The sequence below is a fragment of the Bos grunniens genome, chromosome 24, assembly GCF_055505025.1.
Source record: "Bos grunniens cultivar Pamir isolate PY7600 chromosome 24, Bosgru_T2T1.0, whole genome shotgun sequence".
Taxonomy (NCBI): Eukaryota; Metazoa; Chordata; class Mammalia; order Artiodactyla; family Bovidae; genus Bos; species Bos grunniens.
This window is the reverse complement of record NC_141188.1, coordinates 1264238-1286214: the sequence shown is the minus strand read 5'-3', so window position 1 is coordinate 1286214 and position 21977 is coordinate 1264238. Positions and strand designations below refer to the sequence as shown.

Here is a 21977-nt window from a genome sequence, read left to right as displayed (position 1 = left end):
CCTTGTCACACTCGACAGCGCTGAGGGGAGCTGCCTGGGGGAGCAGCCTACCTGTGGTGCAAGGGAGCCCCTCACAGTCTCGTCTGGTCCACTTCGGCTCTCAGGGTTTCCAGGTTTAGAATCAGCTGGTCCTACGAAACAGTAAATGACACAGCCTGCACCGCTTGCTTTCTGGATGTAAAGTGACTTGCACCAAAATGTGCAGAACAGGTTACATCAGTAGGTATCAACTCCCAACATTGTAATTCTGAGAAAATGTTCTCTAAGAGTCCCTAGCAAATAGAAACACTCAGAACAATATTAACCCTTATTAACCATAATGAGGAGGAAGTTCCATCTCAGGTGTAGAAAAGGTTTCTCTGGAGGAAACATGGCAAGCCATTAACAACGATGAAGTCTGTAGAGAGAAGCTAGACTTCAGGCGGGGGTTTCGGGTCAGGGGGACACGACTCACTGTATTGCCCTCCCTCCTCTCACTGCTTTAAACTGTCTCCATGGAGCTCACCTGCATTCCTCACATTCATTCCTCTACAGCCCACTTCACTTCCTCATGGGGTAAAACAAGTCAAACGGGCCAAGTTTGTGAGTCACTCAACTCAACCTGGAAGCTCTGTGCTGTTGGCCACGGCAGTCACTTGCCTCGTGCAGCCCCTGAGCACGTGAGACAGGCTGGTGCAAAGCCCGATGTGGAAATCACACAGAGGATTTCAAGACTCATGGTGAAAGAAGGACGTCGAGTAGCCCGTTGGTTTTTAGGAAATTTTAGATTGTGTAGGTGGCTCGTATTATCTTTCTGACGCACAGCACAGTCCACGTGAATGGCTCACGCTTTGTCTGAGCTTTTGGGTGATCCCTGAAAGGACTATTCAGAATTCTGAACCACACACAACAGCCACACACTCTAAATCCATCTATAATGCAAACACATTCAGTGTTCAAAACCAGAAGTGCTATACGTGTTATAGCAGTGGATTAGCCATAAGGAAAATGGAACTCGACTTCTGCTAAGCATCTGCTCAAACTCATGTCCACTGAGTTGGTGATGCCGTCCAACCATCTCATCCTCTGTCATCCACTCTCTTCCTGACTTCAATCTTTCCCAGCATCAGGGTCTTTTCCAATATGAAAATTCATATTAAAAAACTGGAAATAATTACCTCAAGCAATTTTTAAATGCAATAACAAAGTTGCCAAGTCTGTGTTTTGTAAGATGAGCATCAATTTCAAGGTTTAAAAAGCTGTTTTAGGACCTACTGTATTAAAAAAAAAAATGGAGAGAAGACAAAAGAATGATCTATTTGAGATTGGCTCTGTATGAGAAATTGCTGAGACTAATTGACTGGACGGGTCATGGGTATTTATTATACTACTCCATCCACTTTTGTGCATGTTTGCAATTCTCCATCGTAATACATTTAAAAAGTTTATTTTCTGTTAAAGCAGAGTCTTCTCCAGCAACACAATTCGAAAGCATCAATTTTTCAGTGCTCAGCCTTCTTTATGGTCCAACTCTCACACCCATACGTTACTACCGGAAAAACCATAGTTTTGAGTATATGGTTTGTCATATATGGTTTGAGTATATGGTTTGTCGGCAAAGTGATGTCTCTACTTTTCAATATGCTGTCTATGTTTGTCATAGCTTTCCAAGGAGCAAGCATTTTTTAATCTCATGGCTGCAGTCACCGTCTGCAGTGATTTTTGAGCCCAAGGAAACAAAACCTGTCACAGCTTCCACAATAAGGCGTCGGCATTCAAAGATTTTTAAAGCAAAACAAAAGTTGACTTTGAATTGGCTTAGTCTAGTCATAAACAGCATCCCGATCTCAACAGCCTCTGAGCAGCAGTTATGAAAGTAAGAAATGCACACCTGATTGGGAGATATTGAGCTCTCTGCCTAAGCGGGGAGGGCGCCTCACTGCGGGTCTCACGATGGGAGTCAGAACCACTGCCCCCTGGAAGTCCGCCTGTGAGGCTCTGCAGTCCAGGCCCAAGAACACAGGTATGGTGGGGACAGTACTGACACGTGAGGCTGGACCCGGGATCCCCACTCCATTTCCTGGATGGCCTGTATTGCCGTGTGGCCAACCTTTCCAGGAAACCTCTCTCAGGACTCGGTGATGTGAGCCTCCACCATCACCCTTTCCTGACGCGCCTTCTGTTGCAGCGCAACTGCGGTTCTCCTGTCTAGAGGCAGCCATCCTACACACACACCGTGTCTGGACCAGCGGTTTGGCATGTGGGACTCCAGCGCCATGTCCGAGGCAAGCAGGCTCCACACCTGGGTGCCATGCCTTCAGTTTCATGGGCCCCAGGTTGGCACCCCTAGGTTTGTCTGAGGGGCAGTTGGGAGGTCCACCTGTATCCCAAGCAGCTCCCCGGACTGGCTGGTCAGAGCAACAAGCAGCCTCTTTGAATGTGGGGAAGCCCTGGCTCCTACCCACTGCCTATGGGCGACCACCTCTGGCCCTGCTCCCAAGGAGGTGGGTGCCCGGATCAGCAGATGGGGCCACACAGGCACACACTCGATGCCAGAGACGGGACTGGTGGAGAAAGGCAGTGCTGGCCCCTGCCCAAGCCATGTCTCCTGCCCAGACGCCGCCTCCCTGTCAGCACAGGCACCCGCTGCAGCTCCTTGTTCTTTGCCTCCAGTTGGGCCTCCATCTGGCACAGCCTATCCTCGATGCTGCTGTGTCTCTCTCTCCTGCCTGTCGGCCAAGAACAGCGTCAGCTCCACTCACAACAACCCTGTCCTGACAGCACGCGGGCTGTGATCGCAGGGGCGGCAAGTGGGCCATGCGCGAACCACGGGCCCTGGGTTCGCCGGGGGCATGCCCGCATGCCTGCTCACACAGCCTGCGCGGCTTCGTGTGTGACACATGGCTCACGGAGGATGCTGGTGACCAGCTCGTGAGAGGAGACGTGCTCCCCGTGCCCCAGGCCCCACACCCACGGCCGCTGCACTCCCTCCTCTGACTGCCTGTGGCGAGCCCGCGTGGGCAGCAGACAGCGGCAAACCCGAGGCACACGTTCTACCTTCCTAAGCTGGGAAGGAAGTTCGAACCGTTTAGCCTCCTGAGTGGTAGAGCTTCCGGAAGACAAAAGGTCGGACTACAAGGCCGACTGGGGATGGACAGCAGAGATGCCAGGGGAGAGGAGAAACCAAGCCTGGAGAGGAAGATCACAGGCAGAAGGGTGCCCCCTGGCGGCTGTTAGTGACCCTGCTCTGGGAGGGTCTGTGAGCACCGGACACCGGCGGCCTCCCGCGACGTGATGGCCCCTCGGGCACTCACTGAGCTCCTGGCAAGGCTTCCGACAGCCACGTCAGCACAGACCCGGCCCGACTCTCTATGTTCAGCCAGTGCCCACTGGCAGCGCAGGGCAACACGTTTCCCGTCAGAAGGACAGGGTGGCTGGCTGGCTGGCAATGGGGTCGGTGCCCCCAGCAGCGCCACATCCCAAGGACATGGCCTCTCACCCACAGGCTTCTGGGGACGGCGAGTGGGGAGTGGGGCCTCGGGTCTGCACGTGCCCTGCTGGGACTTCTTTAACAAGTGTATGGATAACAACTTAAAACTGTGTTCATTACAGAGCTATTTTGGCCATCTCTTAAACGAGAATGGGATTTTTCTAGGTCTCTATCCTGCTAGGCTTTGAGTGGCTGACTGAACTCTGAGCAGCAGTGACTCGGAGCTGAAGCGTCCTAGGCACACACACAACTTGGGGCAAAACTGGAGGGAAATTAACGTAGGGATGACGCAGAAGTGGGGCGTGCCTGACACTCAGGGAGCGCTCCCATCTCAGACGGGCAGCACGACCCCCACGTCTGCGCTCCTGTGTGGACTGAGCAGCACGGGCAGGGGCGCGGTGGGAGAGCAGGGGAACAGGCCCTCCCTGTGCCCGCCCCCCAGGGACCCAGAGCAGCACCTTGGAGAGCGAGGCCACCCTCTGCGCGTGCTCCGCCTCCACCTCGGGCAGCGTCTCTGCCCTCCGCAGTCTCTGCTGCAGCTTCTCTACCAGCTCCAGGCGCTCCTGCAACTGGCGGTTCTTATCCTCTGTCTACAAAGGGAGAGCAGAGGATCAACACAGGCCGAGAGGTGTAGCCACTGTCGCTTTAAGTAAGCTGAGACAAAACCTAAATGCACGTGTCTAGTGGATTCATTCTGTTTCGGAAGCTCCCTCAGGGTAAATTTTCTCTCAGTGTTCCTGGGCTTGGTCTCAGTGAGCAGAATGCCTCCTGCCAGAGTATTTGCTTTTCCTAAACATTCCCCAAGGACATCTTAAAAAAAGAAAAAAAAGTTCTTCTATATTAAAGAAGATCTGTAGAATCTTATTCATTCTTATCGACAAGTTACGGGAAGAAGGGTTCACTACAGACCCTTCTTAAAATATCACCAGAATCATCATTTAGAGGGAACCCTACCGACCGCAGATGGCTACGGGCGTGTAAGCCAAAATATGGCTTTCATCTCCTCTGAAATACAGACCTGATAAGAGCATGCCTGGTGAAATGCCAGTCAACTAGTATTTGTAAATGCACGATTATTCTTTTAACAGATCTTCTTACTCTGAAAAACTTTCAATGTAGAACATTTAGACAGATTCTTTTTTAAAAAACAAAAAAAAAACTAAACTATCTATAAGCTCAGGTTCCTGAGAGGTTAGCATTTGTTTCTAAGCAGCTTTCTTACTTTTTCTGTGTGCGTATTCCTCTATGTATGTACACAAACAATATGCTATGCTTTAAAACCTGCAGAAAACAATAGCATATGGTACATAGTATTTTCTGATCTGCCTTTTACAGCCATTATTTTGTATATCGTGATGCTTTTAATTAGCATTCCCCATCATACTTTTCAATGGCTTTCTAGTATTTTATTTTTAGGGTGGGGACAATGATACACTTTGGCACGCACCAGACTGACTCACTTTGTTTTGGAGAAGCCAGATTTGGTTTTCCTGGTTAAGTCCTGATTATCTGAGACCACTCGGGAACAGGAGCGAGTAAGGCTCACCACACCACAGGAAGTACAAACCCTAATCAGACTGGAGCTCTAACCCTGCCTTTTGTCACAGTGACCCCAGTTCCCAACAGGCAGCCAGCTGCCGTGAGGTTCCCTGCTGCTCTCTACTCTTTCGGTAACAACTCTAACAAGCCAACAGATTCACCTTCAAGTAAAACAAAAGAGTCAGGAATGGAATTCCACAAAATGGTTAAACCAAGTCCCAAATAATTCAAACCTGTAAGTTGCAGTCACCCGCAATTTTTTAAAAATGTATTTCCTTCCAGTACAGCTGATTTACCATGATGTACATCCACACTTTTGAACACAGTATTTTAGGGTCATAAGAACTTTACACTGGGACTTGATTTCCAATGTGGGAGTCACATGAAAAGATCTTTACCTTCCTTCCTCAGTAATTCACTACTATAAAAGTCAGACACGGTTCATAAAAGCCATTACCTGTCGATGCCTAGAATCCTTATTTGCAACTTCATTTTTAAGTTTATTACTGATGTCGTCCTAAGTTTCAAATCAAACATAAAGTTAACATCCTCAGAATAAAAGTCCTAGACACGGCAGTTTTCTCGGACGTGAGCAAAAATGCGCCTTTCCCAAAGGTCACGTTTGCCACGATTGGCACCCATCTGTCTTAACGTTCTGTCCAGCCACTTGGTTTACCAAGCTTCTTTTCTACATAATAAACCCAAACAGCAAACGAAAAGTATACTAAACTACCCTGTTATTGCAAGAATTCCAGGAGGGAAGGTATCTGGCATGAAGTCAGGACCTCTGTCGGCTACACCATACAGGCGGGCTTGACCCAGAACAGGGAGGGACCTTCAACAGATCCAACGGGGAGCTCTGAGGCTCGTTTCCTCGAGTGAAAGTTGGAAAAGTCTCATGCAATTTCCTCAGAATTAAAGTAGAATATTAACGAGTGGAAACAGAAGTCAAATTGTACACAACTGGGAGCAGCCTTCTCAAGCCTAGTTCTTCAAAAGCAGAGTTACACCACATGGATGAAACGCTCAAACCAGGACCAGAACTTGCTGCTGGTGCAACTCCTGTCCGCCACTTCAAAATCCACTTCAGGTCCCTCCCTGGTCACTAAGTAACCAATGTGAGAGCAAAGTCCTAACTTTAAAAGTGAAAGGTCTTGAAAACGCATTTTCTAGAATTCTATACATATTAAACTGTGCCACCTAATCTCCTGTTGCCAAAGAGTAGTGTGAATAGCTTATGCAAACCTGTGCAAATATTTCTGTTTTGAGTTCTCACACAGAATTACTCACACCAAGCTACTAAACAAGTACACCTGCTGTACCACATGTTGGAGGGGTTCTCTCTGAGACGGTCTCACGGGGGAGGGGTGGGCCGGGTGGGTGCTGTCTGTCTGTGCACAGAGGAGAGGCGAGGCTCACAGGAAGAGGCCTGAGTCCCCAGCACTCTCTGTTTTCACAGTGACCGCTAGGGAGTTTCTCATAAATCAGGACACCTGCAGACATGACCGCCAGAGACATCACGATTCCACATGGTTACACAGCTCGGGCCTGAGGATCTGAGGGTGAGCAAACACCACTCGACTTGTCTGACCACCGGTATCACTGTCACACATCCCTTCAAGGAGCGGAACCTCAGAAAACTCGAGAAGATGGCCAGGCAAGCTGCCTCAGCAGAGCCCACACAGCATGCTCCCATCTCTCCGAGAGAACAGGCTCCACAGGTGTCACCAGACTCGCCTGAGTGAATCAGAAGCAAATTTCAGCATCATCAGGAACACATTCGACAGGCAGTTGCGGGGGGCGGGGGGCGGGGATGAACCGGGAGACTCGGGTTGACATATATACAGCACTGATACTACACATAAAGTCAACGAGTGAGGACCTAGTGTACAGCACAGGGAAGTCTGCTCAGTGCTCTGTGGTGAAGCAAATGGGCAGGAAATCTAAAAGAGAGACAGATACGTAGATAGATAGATAGATAGATAGATAGATGACTGATTCACTTTGCTGTACAGCAGAAATTGACACAGCAGTGTAAAGCAACTATACGCCAATAAATGAATGAATGGATGAATGAATTTTTTAAAAAGGAACACAGTGGGCCCCCTAGAACTTGTGGAAATGAGGAGTCCACACCCAGGGTGCGGCACAGCGTCAGGGCTGCCCTCACATTGGTCCACTGCCAACGGACCGCCTGGACCAGGCCTCTTCTTCTCAAGAGACCTCGACGCAGAGGCAGGGAGGCAGCTACTTGTGGTCTCTCCGGTGCTCTGCTCTTACTCACGCAGCCATCCCAAGGCTGAGATCCCCGGGAGAACAAGAAACCCACATTCCACCTCAGGACAACAGACACAGCTGCAGTCACTCACTTCGCGGATGTCCCGCTCAAGTATTCTGTTCATGTCCTTGGACTTGAGGAGGTCCTTCCTGGCCGTGTCCAGGTCCTCCTCCAGATGTTTCACGTGGGCAGAGAGGGCTGCCACGCGCTCCTCCATCTGGCTCTGCTCCCGCAACTGCCTCTCTATGATTTCCTGGAGCTCCATCTTCTTAACCATGTCTTTCTTGTGGCTTAGAGAGCCGTCGGAGGGTCTCTAAGGGGGAAAGGAAGCCTTACACAGCCTGGTTTTGGGAGGGAGGGAACACAGTACTTCCGGGCAATCTGTGAGGTCAAAACTGCCTTCTGTGCTCTGGGAGCTCACAGGACCCTCGTGGCCACTCAAACCTACATGGTGCATCGGTGAGAGGTCCCAACAGCCCCGCACAGACTGGATGGTAAGACGAGAACCAGACAGAGAGCGAGACCAAGGACTTGCCTTTCCATTGGCGCTTGGCATGTTTTCTTGCTCATGATGTACATCAAGCACCCTGTCCGTTAGTATCTTTTCCTGGTTATTCTCCTCTGAAAGAATCATCTGCTAAAACCAAAAAAATTGAATCAGAGTTAAGAAATAAGTAAAGACAGCAAAACTCCACCTGGAAAACTCAACTCTAAACTGAAAACACAACATAAAAAGAAAATACATGGTGATGCTATCCATCCCGAATACCACCAGGTGATTAGAGTCAGAATTTGTCTTCTACTGGACAAAGGGGTACTTAAGAGATCCTGCAACTCTGAGCCACAAGTCTAGTTTACTAGTCATTAAAATAACCCTGGTGGGCGGGTCCTCAATCAGAAAGATAAATAACATCTGATGCCCACCACTACAGCCTTCATTCTTTTTTAAAATGAAAGGATTCAAATGACAAACCCTTCACGGAAATTACACAAAGACTGATCAAACTTACCTCTTTATGTGTGGCACCTAATTCTTCTTCTAACAAACTACACCTTTCGAGTGCTACTCATAATCATGCTCTCAACTCAAATAAAAGGGGCCGAGTCACTGTGTGTTGATGTGTGTATATACGTTAGTACACTTCTTAGTGTATACTCACCCTAATACATGGATACTGTCACAGAATACCTTGAATGTCTCTCATTGATCTTAACGTCAAGAGAATCTGCTTGTTAACAGCTTTAAATTCTAAGTTTGAGAGAACAAAATGTTCTCCTAAATTAATTATTACCCAGTTTTTAACTGCAAATTGATATACAGAATATAATAAATCTTGAGACATTCATGCCAACTAATACTTTTTAACTGGGGGCTTCCCAGGTGGCTCAGTGGTAAAGAATCCGCCTGCCAATGCACGAGGGCAGGTTCGATCCCTGGGTCAGGAAGATTCCCTGGAGTAGAAGATGGCCACCCACTCCAGTATTCATGACTGGGAAGCCCCATGAAGAGAGGAGCATGGTGGGCTACAGTCCACAGGGTTGCAAAGATTCGGACACGACTGAGCATGTATGCAGGCAACGCTTTTTAACCATATAAAACTGAATTCTTACAGAAAAAAAATGTATATACAAGAATTCAAGACGCTCAAAAGTCAACTAGTTACATAAATATGTGCATCATCCGCCTAACAAGGCAGCAAGTGTACAAATCCAGGACGGCCGGATGGCTGGTACCTTCTCGTCCAGGGCCTTGTGGTGTTCAAAGAGCCATTTCAGCGCCCTGAGCACCTCCACCTCACTCCTCATGCCGGCTGGGGACTGCGCCTGCCGCTTGCCTGCTGTCATCCCGACGGGTGGAATATATCGCGAAACCAGGCACTCCAGGTGCTCCAGCAGCAGCTGCAGGGCAGGGCCAAAGGAACACCTTCAACCTCATGCTTGAATTCCGGGCCGATAACTCCTCTCAGCCTCACGCTATAGCCGGAAACATGCTAAGGCACGTCGGAATCCTGCCAGTTCCGTCGAAAGTTAGAGTGGACTTCCCCAGGGGTCCAGTAGTTAAGACTCCACACTTCTTCAAGGATCATGGGTTTTAACCCCTGGTCGGGGAACTAAGATCCCACACAAAGTGTAGCGTGGACAAAAATGTAAGTTAAGAGAACTCCCCCCTCATATGTACTAAAATTACATTAGCTCTCATCAGAAATTTGAAGCAAGGTATGAGAACCCAGAACTGATCCACCCTGGTCTGTTCAGCGGGAAGATGTGGAAAATGACTTGAAAATCAGACAAAGTTTAAAGACAGCACACGGAGGCCAGCGGTGACCCCCGCAGGGCAAATGTCAACACGTGAGAATCCCCCTACTGACCCTGGTGTTGTTTCTTTCAGCTTTCAGCTGAGCGATTTCCTCTTTGGCTTTACAAAGCTGCTCCCTGTAGGTGTATCCTTCGGGAGTTGGAAATTCCTAGAAAACAGTTAAATGAGAAACTAAATGCAAACATAAATTAAAAAGAGAGCGAGACTGTGAAGACTGACCCTGTCAAGTCTCTCCAGGCTCCACACAAAGGATCTCCATGCCCCTCCAGAGAAGAGGGGTCCACTGACCCCAAGACCACACAGACCACCACAACTCAGAGTGGCCTTCAGCCTCCACCTCGACCTGGCAGGCACGTGGCAGGAGAGAACCTGGAATCCAAGCCTGCCTTCTCAAGACCCAGGGACATTTGAGAAACTTTCCAAAACGTAAACCTAACAACAAAGTGGATAAAGAGATTCTTAAACGACACACAGACCTGGAGCCACTGGGGAAAGTGAAGAAAAAAAAGAAGGTCTACAAGGCCACGAGGCTTTGGAGTGTTCCTCTGGGAAAAAGGCGGATGGCACCTCAAAGCCATCTGTTAGCCTGACTCCACAGAAGCCACCCAGTCATTCAATCAACCGGTTAAAATGTTAAATTTATGTTATATGTACTTTACCACAATTTGCGTGCATGCGGGGCCATCCACATGGTGAACTTGCTCAAACTGAACCACACGGAGTCTTTCGTTCTTCTATTTTTCCTTGCAGAAATTAAAAAAATCCTGGGCTACGTATCCCCTACTACATACTGAGTGTTCAGCACCCAGAACAGTGCCCAGCACTTGTAAGAGGCATGCAGTAGACATGTGTAGCTATGAGGGTGTATGTCATACACGTAAGCAGTAGGTACCTGTCATTAAAATACTGGACACACTGGTGTGTGTTTTGTAACATGGGAGACATTAACGGGCTTAGCTGTTCTGCTTCAAGGACTGACTCTCTAGCTCGATCCTCATGCCCCAGAGATTCCTCCAGCCCGTATATCCTTTCTTTGCAAGAAGGGAGACATTAAGGGCCTTACCCTTTCTGCTTCAAGGACTGACTCTATAGCTCAGTCCATGTGCCCCAGTGACTTCTTCAGCCAGTGTTTCCCTTCTTGTGGGGCCCCCGCCCATCCTCCATGCAGCAACTGCACAACCTCTTACAAGGTAAACCTGCTGGGGTCGATCCTGCCCACTAAGGCAGAATGCCCTGGCCGGCAGGGCCCACAACCATGCTAACAAAATGAAACACAACCCCAATGCTTCGCCGGGTGAGGGCCAATCTGACGGGCCCAGCCCCTGGCTGCTCTCACCTCAGGCCGCTCTGCTTTCAGGACGTGGGCCGAGGCCAAGTCCTTCCTAGTCTTCGCCTTTGCCTTTGGGTTGCAGCGCTGGAATAACGCCCAAAGGCGGGCCCTTCTGCGACCCATCCTCGCGGATAGGGGCAGCCCCCGACTCGGGGGCAACCGCTGTTTCACGGTAGGATACCTCGGCTACCGAGCTATCACCACCAATCTCACACTACGACCACCACTCTCACACACACTGCTCTCACACACCACTCTCACACACACCGTTCTCACACTATGACCACTGCTCTCACACTATGACCACCAAATGGCATGAAGGCTCCGCCTCCAGCACATCTCCCAGGAGCCCAGAACTGGAACCCACTCGGTCACAAGGGGCTCCGTGGCAACAGGGGGGCTGGGCTCAGGTCCACTGTCAAGGGTGCAGAGAGGGGGGAGGGGCTGCCAAAAAGTCAACAATTGAGTGCGGAGTGCAGGAGAAGGCAGGCTGTGCCCACAGCTCAGGCTGCCTGTCAAATACGACCCTGCAAGGTACTGGGTCACAGTCGAACCAACCAGTATAAACTCCTTCAGAAACCACCACCCCTGGGAATGAGCACGTCTTCTAAGTGGGCTTCTGCCCCCTCTACCCCCCAAACAAGCCTCCAGTGAGGCTACTGAAAGGGCAGCCCTGAACTCAAGGGCGTCCCCAGAACCCACTCAGCTGAGGAGGACTCACCACGCTAGCTGCCCCTCACTCTCACCCTGAGCTCGGTCCTCCCTGTCGGAACCCTCACTCGAGCTCAGCAAGGGCTTGACCAACCTCACTCCAGGCACTTAAAATGAACCCACAGTGGGTACAGGGGTTCATTCAACCTGCTGTGAACTCGCCCTCTTTACTTCGACCCTCGGCTGCCAGACGACTCTGCCCCGTGGGGACTGCATGGTGGAGGTTCAGGGGTGTCCCTGCCTCGAGCCGCGACAGCCAGCGCCTCCCAGACCCCGCCTGAGTCTCCCACCCCTCTCCTGGCTCCACTCCCACCCTCGCGGTTCTCCACTCGCCAGGGCACAGGCCACTTGCTCCTGGCTCAGCCCGGCCCTCTGCTGTCATTTGAGGACCTCAGTCCCCAGGGTGCTTTGGGTCCTATATCCACCCATCTCAGCAATTACACACTCTGGGAGAGACAGGGTACAGTTTGGGGTCCTGCCCGCAGTTCACCCTGAACACGTTCTCTTTTTTTAGCTTTATCTACTGGAGTTCTCTGAGATGTGTTCTTAAAACATCAACTGTTGCTTTCAAAAAGACTGTAAGGTCACTGTGCTCAACTTTACGAATAAAATCTTCATTTTCCACCTTAAAGTGAAACTGGAGGGAAGACTAAAAGCAGTCATTTTTTCAAACTGAAAAAGAAAACCCACGTGTGACCATGTCACAGAATACAGGTCACGTAACCCCTCCCTCCTCAGCCTTGGCCTCCACCACCAGCAGCCCGGCATTGCAAGGCCTGCCCTGGGCCGCCAGGGGCAAGGGCAGAGGGGAGACCGGCTCCTCTGTCTCCAGGCCGCGTGGGCCGCCTGCTCCACCTCCTTCCCAAGTTCACGTGGCACTGAAACAGCCCAGGCAAGCTGGGGACTCTGACCAGAAACACAACCATGGGTACCAAGCAAGGACCCCTGGTTCTTGTTTTCCCTGGTATCAAATTAACTTGATCAAGACAATTACTGTGACTGTTACATGTGGCTTCAGATGACAGAAGACCCCCCCCCCCCAGGGTGTCTCCACTTCCAGTGACAGACGCAAGCATCTTGTAGGTCAGCCTACCAAGAGCTAGAAAAGCTAAATAAGGTTTAAAAGAGGTCCTTAGGCAGCCACAATCCAAGATTTCAAACAAAAGCGAAGCTCAGTGAGGGAGCTGGAGACTGAGAGGGCCTCTCGTTCCCTCGGGGCATCTGAGCAAAGCTGACTCTGTGAAGAAAAGAAAGGGAAAAAGTCAAGCACAGGGGGCTGGCTAACACAGCTCTGGAGGGTTCCTTGGGCTGTGGAGACAAAAAGTCAAGCGCAGGCCTGACGAGTCAGTCCGGATGTCAGAAAACGTACCCAACACTCTGCCCAAACCGGCTGAGCACTGACTATCAGTCACCTCCTGGTGCTCAGGAGAGACGGTGGGCTTCAGGACCTGCCGAGAACGTGGGGCCCTGGGAGGCACCCCAGGCTTCCAGACACTGGAGACGCTGGAAAGCTCCTCCCTGGGGTCGGGGGAGAAGGTGGGAGAAGGCTGCTGAGACTGAGCTTAAAAGGACCCCCAAGCCTCAAGTCCCTCAGGCCCTGAGTGAACAGACAGCTCTGTCCCCACTGGAGGTCTGCGTCAGAGGAAACTCTGGAGAAGGCAGCATCACTCAGAACCTCTAGGGTTTTCCAAACATAATGTCCAACATGCAACCAAAGAAGCAAAAGAGGGTGTAACAACAAACAGGACCAAGAGAAAAAGAACTGAACCAGATCCAGAGGTATGAGATATATATCAGCATATCAGAGGTATGCTAGAGGTATCAGATGCAAATGTCACCTGTTCAAAAATATACTTGACAAAAGGAAAAATTTCTGAGAATCAAAACCAATCTAGAACTTTACAATAACAGTGACTGAATTTAAGAACTCAGTCTCTGGGCTTAACATCAGATTGGATGTAGCTGAAGAGACGATCAGTGAACTGAAGGACGGATCAGTTACAATATATATATAAGAGGGAAAAGGGATAGAATGTATTGAAGGAATCTGTTGTTAAACTATGTTGTTAAAAACTATAAATGGGGACCCTCATGGTGGAGAAAAGACAGAAAGGGGAATAAGAAATGCCTCCAGGGGCTGAAACTAAAGAGCCTCTTAGTGAAAGTGAAAGGGGAGAGTGAAAAAGCTGGCATAAAACTCAACATTCAAAAAATGAAGATCATAGCATCCAGCCCCATCACTTCATGGCAAATAAATGGGGAAACAGTGGAAACAGTGACACACTTTATTTTCTTGGGCTCCGAAATTACTGCAGATGGTGAAATTAAAAGATGCTTGCTCCTCCGAAGGAAACCTATGACAAATCTAGACAGCATATTAAAAAGCAGAGACGTTACTCTGCCAACAAAGTTTCATTTAGTCAAAGCTATGGTTTTTCCAGTAGTCATGTATGGATGTGAGAGTTGGCCCATGAAGAAGGCTGAATGCCAAAGAATCAATGCTTCTGAACTGGGGAGTTGGAGAAGACTCTTGAGAGCCCCATGGACTACTAGGAGATCCAATCAGTCAGTCAATCCTAATGCAAATCAGTCCTGAATATTCATTGGAAAGACTGATGCTGAAGCTCCAATACTTTGGCCACCTGATGCAAAGAGCTGACTCATTGGAAAAGAACCTGATGATGGGGAAGACTGAAGGCAGGAGGAGAAGGGGACGACAGAGGATGAGCTGGTTGGATGGCATCACCGACTCGATGGACATGAGCTTGAGCAAGCTCCAGGAGTTGGTGATGGACAGGGAAGCCTGGCGTGCTGCAGCCCATGGGGTTGCAACGGGTCAGACATGGAGCGACTGAACTGACTGACAGGGACAGTGGTAAGAGTTGGTTCAAGAATCAGACCATTGAGTCAAAAATGAAAACCACACATTGGTTTCAGCAGCTCTGCGGGTGCCTAAGGCAAGAAGCAAATGTTCAAGCACTCAGAGGAAAAAGGGTGTGGCTTTTAACGGCACAACAACACTGAGAGCTGACTTTCCAAGAACAAGGAAGTGAGAAGATAATGGACTGGCATCTGTAAAATGCTGAAAAACAAATAACCACCAACCTGGAATTCTACATCCAACAAAAACTCTCTTCGAAAGTGAAAGCAAAATAGAGACTTTGAGGGCAAATGGAAATGAGACAACTCATCACCCACACACATGAACTAAAAAAAAATATTAAGGCAGTGCTTTGGGAAAAAGAAAAGTAGTCTCTGATGGAAATATAAAAAACAAGTAAAGACCAACAATGAGGTAACTGTGAGGGTAAATACTAACTCTACAAAACAATGATGTTAATGCCAAAAATATATCTAACCGTTTAAAGTGTGACAGTGACAAGGAGGAAACAGTCGTGTCAGGGAGGCAGTAAGAGTACTAAGTTAGACTTGAATGTAAAACACACGCTGTGTCTGCAAATGTACACCCAACAACCTGACAGAGGAGCACAGAACTAGAGAAACACTTCATACTTCTAAAAGAAGGCAAGAGCAAAGAACACAGACTAGGTGGGACAAACAGAAATCACACAGCAACATGGTGTCTACACACTGAAATATCAACATTATAAACAGAGCCAATACTCAAACTGATTCCAGTGAAAACTATACACTATTCAGAGGTACATGTTAAGATGGAAGGTCTTTTAGACAGGTGAAGGTAAAAGATACCCAAGCTAACACGGACAGAAAACTGACGTGGCAACATCACTGTCAAATAGTGTCTAAAGAAAGAAGCATTACTAGCAATAAAAAAGAACATCTCATACTGATACAAGTTCAGTCTAGCAAGAAGATGAGGATTCTAAACTTGAATGTACCTAATAACATAACCTCAAAATATCAATACATAAAAACTGACAGAAATAGAAAAGGAGTAACAGCCGAGTTCATAATCCCAGTGGGAGACGTTAAAGACACATCTCTCCTGGAACTGGGCTCCCTGGTACGTAGTCACCTGCAACCATGAAGTACCTGAAATGTGGCTGGCTCTACAATGAGATGCGCTGCAAGCCTGAAACACATGCTGGATTTTAAAGACTTAGCATGAAAAAAAGAACGTGAACTATTGCATTAGGTTTTATCATGTTGATTACACACTGAAATGATAATATTTGGGGTGTGTTAAAATAAAATATATTACAGGTAATTTCACCTACTTCTGCTTTTACTCAACGTGGCTACTGGAAGCTGAATTACATGAGTGACATACCTGATGTAACTGATACACACGGAACACTGCATTCCCACTGATACACATTATTTTCAAGAGCCCAATGAACATATAACAAAAAGAACATGTATTGGGCTATTAGGAAATCTCGAATTATTTCAAAAGACTGAAATAATGCAGAGTATACTTAGGGACTGCAATGGGCTGACAGTTTATGGGCCCTCAAACTTCACCCCGCATGTGGTGATGATCCTAGGAGGCAGGCACTCTGGGAGGGGTCAGGCCAGGAAGGAATGGGCTCCCGTGCTGCGAGGACAGGGAGAAGCAGCAGGCAGTCTAGGAACCAGGAAACATGACTCACCAGACGTGGCACCTGCTGATGATCTTGGGACTCCCCAGCCTCCAGGACTACAAGAAACAACTTTCTGTTGTTTATCAGCTAGTCTACGGGATTTACAACAGTAGCCGAAAAAGACAGGGCTCTTTGATAGTGAAAAAGACAGGGCTCTTTGATAGTGAAGGACAGGGAAGCCTGGCGTGCTGCAGTTCATGGGTCACAAGGAGTCCGACACAACTTAACGAATGACCACCACCACCACCACCACCACCACCACCACGAGTTGATCTGAGTTGAGACTAAAACGGAACTCATGGCTTAGGCTATTTAGTCTGTTTCACACAGGCCAAAATGACTCGTATATTTTAAAGTATTTATCCAAAAGTGCCCCTTGATAGCATTTTACAGCCTGTACATAATAGGATGAATACTTTAAAAAAAATTTACTAGTCTATACTTCTAAAATATAATATTTCAAAATATTTTCCTATAAGAGACTTTGAATATTTTTTCAGTAACTCTCCCTCTTTCCCTCCATGACAGGCACTGAACAATGTTGAGGAAAAATCAGTTTGGTGCTAGGAAGTAACTGGCAGGATACGCGTGCGCGCGGGGCCTGGGGGCTGAGATGAGGGGTGCGGAGGTATCGGTGCCCTCCCACCCCCGGCCACCCCAGACCCGGCCGCGATCGCTGAGCGGGGCCATCCCGCCCCCCCCCCCCCCGATCCCATTCGCTGCCCAGGCCCGCGCAGCCCCGGAGGTATTGGTCTTCGGGGCCCGCCGCCTCCCAACCCCTGCGGCCCAGGGGCCTCTGAACCTCCTGCGGGCCTAGGCGCAGGGAAACTTGAGCACCCAACTTCCCTAGCACCTGTCCGGTGCCCAAACCCACCAGATGCCAGGGAGACACGGTCGACGGAGCGCCTCAGCCACGCCCCTTCACACTACCGACGCCCCCCTTTGACCCCACGCCAAGCCCTCCACCTTCCTGAGAAAGCAGACAAGCCACAGGCAGGCACACAGACAGACACACAGACACTCGCACACACCCATGCCAAGGGAGACACCTGGCCTGCGCAAGCTCCTCAGCCAGAGCCAGAGCACCTGGGAGAGGCCGGGGGCAGACGAACCGGCCGGCGGCTGGCTGTCAGAAGATACAGAGGCAGAAATACATGAAGATTCCGAGACAGACTCCAAGACGGCAAGAGGAGATACACACACACACACACACACACACTTGAGTGTGGTCTTTGGAAATACTTGTGTTCGTAGTTGCTGGGTTGAGCCCAACTTTAATACAACCCATGGACTGTGGCCCATCAGGCTCCTCTGTCCGTGGCATTTCCCAGGCGAGGATACTGGAGTGGGTTGCCATTTCCTTCTCCGGCGGGATCTTCCCGACCCAGGGATCAAACCCCAGTCTCCTGCGCGCGGATGCCTTGCCATCTGAACCAGGACATTGCTAATTCCCTAGGCAAAATACAAAGAATAGATCTCGTGTTCTACTAAATGGAAAGATGATTTCAAAAACAGAAGCTGTCCTTTGTTGGTATCTTTGAATCTTTATGTAGTTTTCATTGATTTTTACTGTTAAGGCTAACTGAAAAGGCAAGAGAGAAACCCCAGAATTGAAAAGCAATTGACGGTTTTGAAAGAAACATGTGCAGGTGAAGCTCTCTTCCTTTTTGAGAGATGGTTAAATGCAAAATCTTGATTCAACACATATGACTTTTGTGCACTTTATTTCAAATCTCCATGACAAAACCCTAAGGCGTCCAGGAAGAAAGGAGTAGAGGGGCAGACAAAAAGAGCAACCTTTCCCCTTGGTGCCATCGCAACCAGCTGCTTAGCTCCTTCATCTCAAGGACTATCATCTGGGCTTCTCTGGTTTGTCTGATTCTTGTTTCGGGGACCGTTTCTCGTCACAAGGCTGTCAACAGTGGGGGTGGGGTGTGTGTGTGGGGGGGAGCCCTTCTTTCCATTCCACATGAGACCCAGTGGACAATCCAGGCCCTGCCCACTGCATTGAGTGTGCAGCAACAATATCAACGGTAATGCCGGTGAACAATGCGTATTCCTGGAATCCACTCCGTTGGCTACTGACTGTGTGTGCTGGTGGTCTGGAACCTAGACCTGGAAGCTTTCTGGATGATTGCAAATGACACCAAAGTCTGAGGACGATGGAAGATCTTCACATTTCTGCAAGAGCCACACACCTCCAGAAGGAACCACAAGACTTGCCTGAAATGGTCAAGGTATAAGTATTGGACTCAACGTTGGAAGGTCTCCACCTTTGCTATGGAAGTCAAACGATCTTTCTTTGAAATGAAAATGGAGCATACTGAACGTTCACATTCTTCTAGAGCATTTGAAAAGCCCTAACTTGTAGAAATCTGCTGTACGAGTTCCTTGAAAGCAAGAACCTCTATGTATGGATATGTCTTCATGCCTTAGATTGTGCCTCGAATATAGTGTACACATCAACCCAGGAAAGGAAAGAATTGAATCGCCAAATATACAAAGAGATCAAAAGTGCCGAGCCAAGTGACCCCTTGAGGCTTCCAAGAGCTTTTCTGTCTTTCACACACTAAGTAAATACTGAGCACCTACGATGAGCTAGGAGGCATGTAATAAGTTTCAGGGAATAGAAGGCGGAGAGAAGAAGACACAGAGTTCCTGCTTTCACTGAGACGACTCTAATAATACATCACAGGCAGATCCTTTGAGAACCTATAGAGGGGCCTCTTCCCTCACCACAAAACCTGGGTGTCAGGGAAGGCTTTCCAGAGGAACCATTTCATTGAGGTCCATAGGTTGAACCTAGGTAAACCAGGGTTGAGTTGCAGGAAGAATTTCAGGCAGGGAAAATAGCATCTTGGAAGGCTATGTGACCAGGGAAACTTAGGACATTCAAGAAACGAAAAATGCCCTATGGGATGGAAGCCAAAGAGTGCAGAGGGCATTCCAGGCAAAAGACATCAGAGAAGAACGTGAGGAGCAAGCCTGAAGGGAAGTGGTCGTATCTTCAATATGCTGGGGAAATACGAGAGCCGTTGGAGCAGGGAGGTGACAGCATTGCATCTGCATTTCCAAAAGGTCATCTTGCTCCACATCACTAATGATTGGAGAGGCTCAACTCCAAACTCCAAGGAGGGACCACTTCACATGAGTCCGATTGGGCCTCACTGCGATGTCTGTCAATAACCAATGCTGGAGAAGATGTGGAGCAAAGGGAACTCTCCTCCATGGTGAGTAGGAATGGGCGTGGGTAGAGCCGGTATGGAAAAGAATATGGAGGTTCCCGAAGGAACTAAAAGTGGAAGTAGCGTATGGTTCAGCAGTCCGACTCCCAGGCATAGATCCACCCACGGTATAAGTGAACAAGATAGATGCCCCGTTTGGGCACATCTATCTGTGCGTGCGCGCGCACATGTGCATGCGCGATGGCCTGCGAGGCAGGGGGTGGGGGGGGGGCTGGGGCTCTGGCTGGAGTCGGTGCAAGCCCCGGGATTGCCTGAGGCAAGCCAAAGGAGCCCCAGATGGAGACAGTACTGCAGTTCGTCGGGTGTCCTGGAAGCCGAATGCGAATGCGGTGGGGCTCGCGGCCCGCGCGCACGCAACCCAGGTCTGCAGCAGGTGTCGGGGCCCCGGCCAGCCGCTCCCCCCAGCCCGGGAGGGGCTGGGGACGCGCGGCGGGGGCTAAAGGACCTCTTCTGGTAGGCAAAAAGCCTCGAGCACCCGGGATTCCCAGGTGGTCTCCCATCCAAGATACTAACCAGGCCCAACCCTGCTTAGCTTCCGAGATCAGAGGAGATCGGGCGCCTTCAGGCTGATAGGGCCGGAGACAGAGGCTGTTGGCGCGGGGCGCCCTAAGAGCCTTGCGCTTCGCCTCCCTTTCGCTCTGCCCTGCAGGTCGGGCCAACGGGCCGCACCTCTCGTCGGGGGGCGTGCTGTACTTGAGCCGCAAGACCCGCGACCGGACTCCAGCCTGCTGACGCCGGCCCGTCCCCCGAACACCGCCAACACCAGAGCAGCAAGCGCCTGGCCGGGCCCGGGGGCCCGAGGGGCTTCCAGGACCCCCCATTGACCGGGAGGGCGAGCGTGCATGTGTGCGCGCGGGGCCTGGATGCTGGGCTGAGGGGTGCGGAGGTCTTGGCGCCCTCCCATTCCCGGCCACTCCAGACCCGGCCGCGCTCGCTGAGCGGGGCCTCCCCCCGATCCCATTCGCTGCTCAGGCCCGCGCGGCCCCGGAGGTGTCGGTCTTCGGGGCCGCCGCCTCCCAACCCCCGAGGCCCAGGGGCCTCTGAACCTCCTGCGGGCCTAGGAGCAGTGAAACTTTAGCGCCCAACTTGCCTGGCACCTGTCTGGTGCCCAAACCTACCGGAAGCCAGGGAGGCGTGGTCGACCAGAGCGCCTCAGCCCCGCCCCCTTCGCACTACCGAGGCCCCCCTTTGCCCCGACGCCCAGGCCTCGACCTTCCTGAGAGAGCAGACAAGCCACAGGCAGGCACACAGACAGACACACAGACACTCGCACGAACCCACGCAAAGGGAGACAAGCTGGCCTCTGCAAGCTCCTCAGCCAGAGCCAGAGCACCTGGGAGAGGCCGGGGCCAGATGAACGGGCCGGCGTCTGGCTGTCAGGAGATACAGAGGCAGAAATACATGAAGATTCCGAGACAGACTCCAAGAGTGCGAGAGGAGATACACACAAACACACACACACACACACACACACACACACACACTTGAGTGTGGTCTTTGGAAATACTTCTGTTCGTAGTTGCTTGGTTGAGCCCAACTTTGATACGACCCATGGACTGCGGCCCATCAGGCTCCTCTGTCCGTGGCATTTCCCAGGCGAGGATACTGGAGTGGGTTGCCATTTCCTTCTCCGGGGGGATCTTCCAGACCCAGGGATCAAACCCCAGTCTCCTGCGGGCGGTTACCTTGCCATCTGAACCAGGACATTGCTAATTCCCTAGGCAAAATACAAAGAATAGATCTCGTGTTCTACTAAATGGAAAGATGATTTCAGAAACAGAAGCTGTCCTTTGTTGGTATCTGTGAATCTTTATGTAGTTTTCGTTGATTTTTACTGTTAAGGCTAACTGAACAAGGCAAGAGAGAAACCCCAGAATTGAAAAGCAGTTGACGTTTTTGAAAGAAACATGTGCAGGTGAAGCTCTCTTCCTTTTTGAGAGATGGTTAAATGCAAAATCTTGATTCAACACATATGACTTTTGTGCACTTTATTTCACATCTCCATGACGAACCCCTAAGGCGTCCAGGAAGAAAGGAGTAGAGTGGCAGACAAAAAGAGCAACCTTTCCCCTTGATACCATCTCAACCAGCTGCTTAGTTCCTTCATCTCAAGGCCTACCATCTGGGCTTCTCTGGTTTGTCTGATTCTTGTTTCGGGGACCGTTTCTATTCACAAGGCTGTGAACAGTGGGTGGTGTTGGCGGGCTGTGTGGGGGTGGGGGAAGCCCTTCTTTCCTTTCCACATGAGACCCAGTGGACAATCCAGGCCCTGCCCACTGCATTGAGTGTACAGCAACAGTATCAACGGTGATGCTGGTTAACAACTCATATTCCTGGAATCCACTCCGTTGGCTACTGACTGTGTGTGCTGGGAGACCTGGAAGCTTTCTTGATGATTTAAAATGACAGCAAAGTCTGAGCACATTGGAAAATCTTCACATTTCTGCAAGTGCCACACACCTCCAGAAGGAACCACAAGTCTTGCCTGAAATGGTCAAGGTATAAGTATTGGACTCAACGTTG

At 49.9% G+C, this 21977-nt stretch overlaps 1 long non-coding RNA gene and 2 pseudogenes across 2 annotated transcripts; 1 reads left to right on the top strand and 2 right to left on the bottom strand.

Annotated features, from left to right (window-relative positions):
- The first annotated feature begins 1932 nt into the window (after positions 1-1932).
- LOC147345773 (uncharacterized) lies at positions 1933-4325 on the top strand (annotated as a pseudogene). The gene is made up of 2 exons (XR_015153345.1): positions 1933-2002; positions 2916-4325. The product of XR_015153345.1 is annotated as an uncharacterized LOC147345773 (transcript).
- Positions 4326-7843: 3518 nt separating this feature from the next.
- LOC147345772 (uncharacterized) lies at positions 7844-9300 on the bottom strand. The gene is made up of 2 exons (XR_015153620.1): positions 9021-9300; positions 7844-7920 (listed from the first exon to the last, which is right to left on the bottom strand). It is a non-coding gene; the product is annotated as an uncharacterized LOC147345772 (long non-coding RNA).
- Positions 9301-19917: 10617 nt separating this feature from the next.
- On the bottom strand, positions 19918-20037 carry LOC147345771 (5S ribosomal RNA; annotated as a pseudogene).
- Between the last annotated feature and the right edge of the window lie 1940 nt (positions 20038-21977).